Source organism: Dermacentor andersoni, chromosome 6 (genome assembly GCF_023375885.2).
Source record: "Dermacentor andersoni chromosome 6, qqDerAnde1_hic_scaffold, whole genome shotgun sequence".
Taxonomy (NCBI): domain Eukaryota; kingdom Metazoa; phylum Arthropoda; class Arachnida; order Ixodida; family Ixodidae; genus Dermacentor; species Dermacentor andersoni.
The window spans coordinates 183754196-183763934 of record NC_092819.1 but is presented as its reverse complement, the minus strand read 5'-3'; positions in this window follow the sequence as shown (position 1 = coordinate 183763934).

Below are 9739 nucleotides of genomic sequence, written 5' to 3'. Positions count from 1 at the left end.
GCGGATAATGAATACCTTCTTCCGCAACTGCGATAGCCGAAAGCGGACACGGAGGAGCCCGAATGGCAAGACTAGAAGTGAAATAGACCTCATACTCTGCGCTAACCCTGGCATCATACAAGATGTGGACATGCTCGGCAAGGTGCGCTGCAGTGACCATAGGATGGTAAGAACTCGAATTAGCCTAGACTTGAGGAGGGAACGGATGAAACTGGTACAGAAGAAGCCGATCAATGAGTTAGCGGTAAGAGGGAAAAAACAGTAATTCCGGATCAAGCTACAGAACAGGTATTCGGCTTTAACTCAGGAAGAGGACCTTAGTGTTGAAGCAATGAACGACAATCTTGTGGGTATCATTAAGGAGTGTGCAATGGAAGTCGGTGGTAACTCCGTTAGGCAGGTTACCAGTAAGCTATTGCAGGAGACGAAAGATCTGATCAAGAAACACCAATGTATGAAAGCCTCTAACCCTACAGCTAGAATAGATCTGGCAGAACTTTCCAAATTAATCAACAAGCGTAAGACAGCTGACAAAGAAATACAGTATAGATAGATTTGAACATGCTCTCAGGAACGGAGGAATCCTAAAAGCAGTGAAGAAACTAGGAATAAGCAAGAATCAGATGTGTGCGTTAAGAGACAAAGCCGGCAATATCATTACTAATATGGATGAGATAGTTAAAGTGGCTGAGGATTTCTATAGAGATTTATACAGTACCAGTAGCACCCATGACGATAATGAGAGAGAATAGTCTAGAGGAATTTGAAATGCCACAAGAAGTGAAGAAAGCCTTGGGAGCTATGCAAAGGGGGAAGGCAGCTCGGGAGGCTCAGGTAACTGCAGATTTGTTGAAGGAAAGGTGGGCAGATTGTTCTAGAAAAACTGGCCACCCTGTATATGCAATGCCTCATGACCTTGAGAGTACCGGAATCTTAGAAGAACACTAACATAATCCTAATCTATAAGAAAGGGGACGCCAAAGACTTGAAAAATTATAGACCGATCAGCTTACTGTCCGTTATCTACAAAGCATATTTACTAAGGTAATCGCAAATAGAATTAAGAACACCTTATAGTTCTGTCAACCAAAGGACCAGGCAGGATTCCGTAAAGGTTACTCAACAATAGACCATATTCACACTATCAATCAGGTGATAGAGAAATATGCGGAATATAACCAACCCCATATATATAGCTTTCATTGATTATGAGAAAGCGTTTGATTCAGTCGAAACCTCAGCAGTCATGCTGGCATTACAGAATCAGGGTGTAGACGAGCGGTATGTAAAAATACTGAAAGATATCTATAGTGGCTCCACAGCCACCGTAGTCCTCCATAACGAAAGCAACAAAATTCCAATAAAGAAGGGCGTCAGGCAGGGAGATACGATCTCTCCAATGCTATTCATAGCGTGTTTATCGGAGGTATTCAGAGACCTGGATTGGGAAGAATTAGGGATAAGAGTCAATAGAGAATACCTTAGTAACTTGCGATTCGTTGATGATATTGCCTTGCTTAGTAACTCAGGGGACCAATTGCAGTGCATGCTCACTGACCTGGAGAGGCAAAGCAGAAGGTTGGGTCTAAAAATTAATCTGCAGAAAACTAAAGTAATGTTTAACAGTCTCGCAAGAGAATAGCAATTTACGATAGGTAGCGAGGCACTGGAAGTGGTAAGGGAATACATCTACTTAGGGCAGGTAGTGACCGCGGATCCGGATCACGGGACTGAAATAATCAGAATAAGAATGGGCTGGGGTACGGTTGGCAGGCATTCTCAGATCATGAACAGCAGGTTGCCATTATCTCTCAAGAGAAAAGTGTATAACAGCTGTGTCTTACTAGTACTCACGTACAGGGCAGAAACCTGGAGGCTTACAAAAAGCGTTCTACTTAAATTGAGAACGACGCAACGAGCTATGGAAAGAAGAATGATGGATGTAACGTTAAGGGATGAGAAAAGAGCAGATTTGGTAAGGTAACAAATGCGAGTTAATCACATCTTAGTTGAAATCAAGAAAAACAAATGGACATGGGCAGGACATGTAATGAGGTGGGAAGATAACCGATGATCATTAAAGGGACACTAAAGTGAAAGATTATTTCTTCTGCATCAGTAAATAACCGTTCAACAAAACCAAAAACACCACTCTTACAACGATAAGACGTTTGGTAAGCCAGAAAAAGCGCAAGAACGAAATACGGGTGGCGACGCCTACTTATATTCCCGCAGCTGGGGGCTGTGACGTCTAGGATTTTGTTGTTAGGATGGATAGTTGGGCGTGTTGGTTAAGCATGATCTGAAGTGAAGGATTTTGATAGCACCTTCTAGGGCCTACTAATTATATATAGCGGTACAGATTGACTACAATGTGTTCTAAAGGAACCAAATATTAAACATGACTAGTTTCGGGAACCTTTATTTTCGCCAACGCGGCCCAAATGCGAAAACATACTTTGGAATCCCTGACGTCACGCTGACGTACCGGCACTGAGGTTTCGGCGCGAAATTCAAGTACTTATACTTGGACCTTAATTTTCTGATCTAATAATCAAACTATTCTTTTGAAATGACTGCCTGGGGGGGTTCTCAAACAGTGCTTCATTAGTCTAACCTGATTTATTCTTTCGCTTTAGTGTCCCTTTAACTGTTACGGACTGGATTCCAAGGGAAGGGAAGCGTAGCAGGGGGCGGCAGAAAGTTAGGTGGACGGATGAGATCAAATAGTTTGCAGGGACAAGATGGCCACAATTAGTACATGAACGGGTTAGTTGGAGAAGTATGGGAGAGGCCATTGCCCTGCAGTGGGCGTAACCAGGCTGACGATGATTACAATACTCAAGTGCAACAAAAACGTTATAACCGGGTTGCATGAAAAAATCAAAATAAGGGGATGGCAGAGTTGTTGTGAGAAAAGTTTAATGGCGGTGCCCCTCCCCACCACCTTCCTCCATCTGGCTGCTGACTGTGTTCACTCGTTTAACTGCTCCCTGGGCACTCCGATCGCATTTAACAAGCCGCGGCTGTCAGTGTTAAAGAATGGCACTGCTATAACAACTGCAAAGAGGGGTCACAGGTGGCAAGCGATATGCGAGCACCGCCAAGGCATCGCTTTGGTGGCCCCAAAAGGGCCCTTAAATAATTCCGAGAAGGCTGCCGCGACAGCCTGTACCTTGAGAAATCCAGAAGAAACACTGAGGCGACATCGCCACAAGCATCTCGCCATGTACTTCTCACTTGCTTGCACGAGAAAACCCCATGTCCATCAGCCTTGCATGCTTTGTACGAAGCTTGCCTACATCCTTCTCCAAGGCACCCAGGTGCTCCATGTAGTGCAGCAGAAGGTTCCTAGCGAAAATGAAGCCACGGAGGGACTAAATGGTCTGCTGGCCCTTCTGCGAGGACACTGTTAAGGCAGCCTGCCTTACCGCGTCATTGCTGCAGTCGTCGCCATCTGACGCAAGCACATTCGCGACAATCGCCTAATCCGTTAGAAGCACTTATGGTATCTTCGACTGGTCGCCTCCATCCCCCGAAGCAGAGTTGGGCAGATCCGGCGTTCCCCGAGCTCAGAGGCAGAGGACAAGCGCGCAAGCCGAACGTGTGACTCGCTCTCGGAGGAGGAAATGGCAGGTGTGAAACCACGTGACTACAGCCAACGTCCAATGTTTCGCCTATCAAAAGCTCCCGGCGCTGCCGAGAAAACCGGCAGACGCGCCGGCGGCAGGAGCGTTCGTCGAGACGCCAGCATGCAGTGGCCTAGGTTGCCTAGGTTACAGTGGGCCGTCGCCAACAGCAGCGACGCGGTGCTGCGATGACGTTTCAATCTCGACGACTGCTCCGATGAGAGGGCTCGGACAAAGCCACCTAGTGGCTCGGAGCGCCTCAGAGCGCTCGAAGATAGAGGAGAGCAATCGAGAAGAACCAGCCGAACGCAGGGCGCGCTCCCTCTTTCAACCAGCCGAAGACAACGCCGCTCGCGAGAGCGCTCCAGAGCGCTCAGAGCCGACCAGCCGAAGATGGCATTAGTTTCCAAATCTGTAGCCGTGCGCTTTCTTTTCGACAACGTCGTGCATTGCCGATGATCAACGGGCGGATCAGCCATCTTCCGTTTCGGCGGAAAGTCAAACGAGGCTGAGATACCGCGTGGCCAGGAATGATCTCGATGCAAAAAAGACGAACGCGAGCGATTAAGCTGCTGGCAGAACTGCGCTGAATAAGGAACCAATGAGCAACGTGCGAGTAAGCTAGGAGCAGTGCAGTTCACGCGGCCCATTCGTGTTTCGGAGGATGGGGCGGCGTAGAGCTATGGGTGCAGCCCATTTGTGTTCAGAGGGGTGGAAGGGTGACGGGAGAGAGGCACGTGGAGACGGCTGGAAAATGAGCGCGCGGTGGCTGTTGGTGGCGGTGGTAAACTTGAGCAGCGGCCTATCGTACAACAGCTTGAATTTCTCGTTTTCTTTCTTTTCAAGGATTTCGCATTTCACTGCCTTCCGGCTTAAGACACCCAGCAGCCAGACTTCGTCGTTATAACCGATAATGCGGCATCGATGCATTGTAGTAAGCAGGTTATTGGAAAACATACAAAAGTTGACGGTGCAGCAGCTTCTCATTGTTACAACAGATATATTGTTAAAACCGGTATCGTTATAAGTGGGTTCGACTGTATTCATGCCGAAAGTCTAATACCGACGCATCAAGGTTCATCATCATCATCATCATTAGCCTGGTTACGCCCTCTGCAGGGCAAAGGCCTCTCCCATACTTCTCCAACTGCCCCGGTCACGGAGGAAAGAAACTAAGGAGAGGCCCTGACGTCACTCTTTGTGAAGCAAAAGTGAAGCCGGAATTTGGCGTTGCTCATGGCGATGCTCCGCCTTTTGGGCCACCCTCCTCTCTTGTTTACATCTTTCGCGAAACCACGCCGCGTTGCGCGTGGTGTCGCGCGCGCTCGCGCAACATCTGGCAGAGCACGGTGCAGGTAACACAGCGCAACAAGACACGGTGACTAACGCAAACCCGCCCACTCAGCGCCTTTGCCACGGCCCGAAACCTACCAGAGCAACACGTGTGAGCGCTCAAAACCATAACAACGCCGCCATTGTGGCCCAAAAGGCGTGGCCATACAACCAAAAAAAACAAAAAAGCAGCAAAAATATGAGAACCTACTACGTCATTTCCGCCACACTTTTCTCCTAGCGCGCGGAGGGGGTAGGGCCTCTCCTTAGTTTCCTTCCTCCGTGGCCCCGGTCATGTGCTAATTGTAGCCATGTTGACCCTCCAAACTTCCTAATCTCATCTGCCCACCTAACTTTCTGTCGCCCCCTGCTACGCTTCCCTTCCCTCGGAATCCAGTCCGTAACCCTTAACGACCATCGGTTATCTTCCCTCCTCCATACATGTCCTGCCCATGCCCATTTCTTTTTCTTGATTTCAACTAAGATGTCATTAACGCGCGTTTGTTCCCTCACCCAATCTGCTCTTTTCTTATCCCTTAATGTTACACCTATCATTCTTCTTTCCATAGCCCGTTGCGTCTTTTCGTAAGCCTCCAGGTTTCTGCCCCGTACGTGAGTACTGGTAAGACACAGCTGTTATAAACTTTTCTCTTGAGGGATAATGGCAACCTGCTGTTCATGATCTCAGAATGCCTGCCAAACGCACCCCAGCCCATTCTTATTCTTCTGATTATTTCACTCTCATGATCCGGATCAGCAGTCACTACCTGTCCTAAGTAGATGTATTCCCTTACCACTTCCAGTGCCTCGCTACCTATCGTAAACTGCTGTTCCCTTCCGAGACTGTTAAACATTACTTTAGTTTTCTGCAGATTAATTTTTAGTCCCACCCTTCTGCTCTGCCTCTCCAGGTCAGTGAGCATGCATTGCAGTTGGTCCCCTGAGTTACTAAGCAAGGCAATATCAGCGAAGCGCAAGTTACTAAGGTATTCTCCATTTACTCTTATCCCCAATTCTTCCCAATCCAGGTCTCTGAATACCTCCTGTAAACATGCTGTGAATAGCATTGGAGAGATCGTATCTCCCTGCCTGACGCCTTTCTTTATAGGGATTTTGTTGCTTTCTTTATGGAGGACTACAGTGGCTGTGGAGCCGCTATACATATCTTTCAGTATTTTTACGTACGGCTCGTCTACACCCTGATTCCGCAATGCCTCCATGACTGCTGAGGTTTCGACTGAATGAAACGCTTTCTCATAATCAATGAAAGCTACATATAATGGTTGGTTATATTCCGCACATTTCTCTATCACCTGATTGATAGTGTGAATATGGTCTATTGTTGAGTAACCTTTACGGAATCCTGCCTGGTCCTTCGGTTGACAGAACTATAAGGTGTTCTTAATTCTATTTGCGATTACCTTAGTAAATGCTTTGTAGATAACGGACAGTAAGCTGATCGGTCTATAATTTTTCAAGTCTTTGGCGTCCCCTTTCTTATGGATTAGGATTATGTTAGCGTTCTTCCAAGATTCTGGTACGCTCGAGGTCATGAGGCATTTTGTATACAGGGTGGCCAATTTCTCTAGAACAATCTGCCCACCATCCTTCAACAAATCTGCTGTTACCTGATCCTCCCCAGCTGCCTTCCCCCTTTGCATAGCTCCCAAGGCTTTCCTTACTTCTTCCGGCGTTACTTGTGGGATTTCGAATTCCTCTAGACTATTCTCTCTTCCATTATCATCGTGGGTTCCACTCGTACTGTATAAATCTCTATAGAACTCCTCAGCCACCTGAACTATCTCATCCATATTAGTAATGATATTGCCGGCTTTGTCTCTTAACGCATACATCTGATTCTTGCCAATTCCTAGTTTCTTCTCTGCTTTTAGGCTTCCTCCGTTCCCGAGAGCTTGTTCAATTCTATCCATATTATACTTCCTTATGTCAGCTGTCTTACGCTTGTTGATTAACTTCAATAGTTCTGCCAGTTCTATTCTGGCTGTAGGGTTAGAGGCTTTCATACATTGGCGTTTCTTGATCAGATCTTTCGTCTCCTGCGACAGCTTACTGGTATCCTGTCTAACAGAGTTACCGCCGACTTCTATTGCACACTCCTTAATTAGGTGTATCAAGGTTACAGTCCGGCATGTCTTTTGCAGCACTTGGACCATCCTTTTCCGAATCCGATGTCCTGAACCTGCAAGCATTTTCACAGCAGAGGCCTATGCAGTATTATCGGCGGTTAAACACATCAAGAAATTGAAACTACAGAAAGCAATCATACTTACAAATTCTTTAGGCATCGTAAAAGGTTTAACGCTTAGATGCATATGAATCGTGCAATTATTGATCTTTATTCACTCCTGTGTACAACCTACACACCAGAAGAACATGTCATAATATGCTGGGTGCCTGGACACCAAGGGATTCAGGGCGACATGCACGCAGATGAACTCGCAGCGTCCAAAGCAAAGAAAGCCGCAACTGCTCCATAGCTATCCCCACCAGAGCCTTAAAACCGTTTGTAGCCAAATTAAGGCTACGACCAACGCTGTGGAGGTCACTTCGCGAGTGCGACTACAAAACTGCGTGAGAGACTTTCGGGCGGCGTATAGCGGCCGCGCACGCAGGAGCCTCGAAGGAACGATTCTCACTCGTCGGGGTTCGCTTCAAGACTGAACGTTTATTTTACAAAAGACATCGCAGTGACGAGAAAAGGAAGAGAAAAGAAAATACAAAATCCAAGTTGTCCGTTGGCCGCACTGACGCCTTCGTCCTTCTCGGAAGCGCCGGCCATTCACGCCCAGCAGGCGGTCCGCCTAAAACACGGGGCACGGATGGTCGGGACGCCAGCCCCTCGTCCGTTCGGTGGTTCCCTCTTGGTGCGTCGCCGGGTCCCCAACCTTGGTTGCAAGAAACGTGCGACGGTCGCTAGCAATTCTCAACAACCTCCCTGCAATGAGCGTCGGCTCATTCCTCCCCTAGTTCAAGCGGGTAGAGGGTTTGGATCGGTCGTAGCAGCAGCTTTCGGTCTGGCAGAGAAATCTTGCATGCTCGAACTCGGCCGTCCCTTCCAGGAAACATTTCGACAACCCAGCACAGCTTCCACATCTGTCGCGGGACCTTCTCCTCCCCGAGTAGGACACTTATGCCCTTCTCTTTGCGCGTAGCGGTAACATGAGCAGAGCGAAGTTCTAGTACGTATTCCTGCCTCCATCGTCTCCAGAATGAATCCACAAGTGTCATACGGTGTTGCAGCGTTTTGTGAGCGCAGCCTTCGTAGATTCGGTGGAGACTGTTTCTCCAGTGTTAGGCAAACTTGTCATTCGGCGCCCAATTAAGAAATGCGATGGCGTTAGGGGCAGAAGCTTCCCCGCGTCCGAGTGAAGGAACGTGAGCAGGCGAGAGTTCACAACCGCCTCGATCTGAGTGAGGACGGTGGTCAATCTGTCATAATGTAAGGCACTTCTTCCAAGGTCCTTTCGCAGCCCTGTGTTAACAGTTCATATGCGTTCCCCAAAACCGCCCCACCACGGTGCTCTTTCGACGATGAACTTCCAGGCGATGCGGTTGTCGCCCAAGTAAGCCTGCATATTGCCTACATTTATAGCATAGAAGAGCTTTTCCCAAGTCTCTCGACGCTCGCTTGAACGTTAGAGCGTTGTCTGAATAAATTTTACTGGGCATTCCCTGCCGGGCCACGAACCTCTTGAAAAGACGTAAGGAAAGATTTTGTTGTCAAGTCCCTTACGAGTTCCAGATGCACAGCTCGCGTGGTGGCACATGTGAACCGGGCTATATAGGCCTTGTAGGAATTTCCAAGCTCGGTATAAAATATCGGCCCTGCGAAGTCCACTCTAGTAATTTCAAATGGCTCTAATTCGCGCATACGGTCGTATGGTAGCGGTGCGAACGGCTCAGCCGCGGGGCGGCTGCTTTGTCGCTGACACAGAACACAACGACGAATTATTTTCTTCACGGCCTGTGTTGCTCGCAGGATCCAATATTATTCGCGAAGTTGAGTCAGAGTGTCCCTTACTCCAGCGTGTAAAAGCCGCCTATGCTTTCAGGCCGCCAATAAGCGTGTAAACGGATGCACAGCGGACAAAATGACTGGGTGCCGCGTCTCTTCTTTATGCGCGCTATTGTGTAGCCTGCCTCCAACTCTCAATAGGCCGTCGCTGTCAATGAATGGATAGAAAACTGCGATGGCGGACTTACGATTAAGTGTCCCGGAAGAGATTAGAGAATGGATGTCCTTCTCAAAGGTTTCTCTTGCGATACTTTCAGCCAGTAACTCTTGGCCTGTGCCAACTCTTCCGCCGACAGGCTTCCCCTTCGCTTCTCTGACGCGTTCTGTGCGTTATGAAGAAAGCGCATAACCTATGCGGTGACACGGAGTACCCGTGTCATTGAGCTCTTGTGCGCAAGATCTGTGAGAGGCGTTTTGTCTACCAGCGTCGCGGTGTTCAGCACGTGAACTTTCCGGAGCTCTTTGGTGCCACATTCAGCTTCAGGGACGTGTGAAGGCATCGCGCCGTACGTTTGAATACCTTTTAGCCATTTAGGTCCCGTCCGCCAGCTCTCGCTGACAATAAAAGAGGAGGGCAGCATGCCCCGTGTCAGCAGATCTGCTGTATTTTCTCTCCCCGGGCAATGTTTCCTAACAGCGGGATCAGTTAGTGCTTGTATCTCCTGTACTCTGTTGCTCACAAATGGTTTCCACTTCAGCGCGGAGCTCTTAATCCAGCTCAAAGCGACGCTAGAGTCGGACC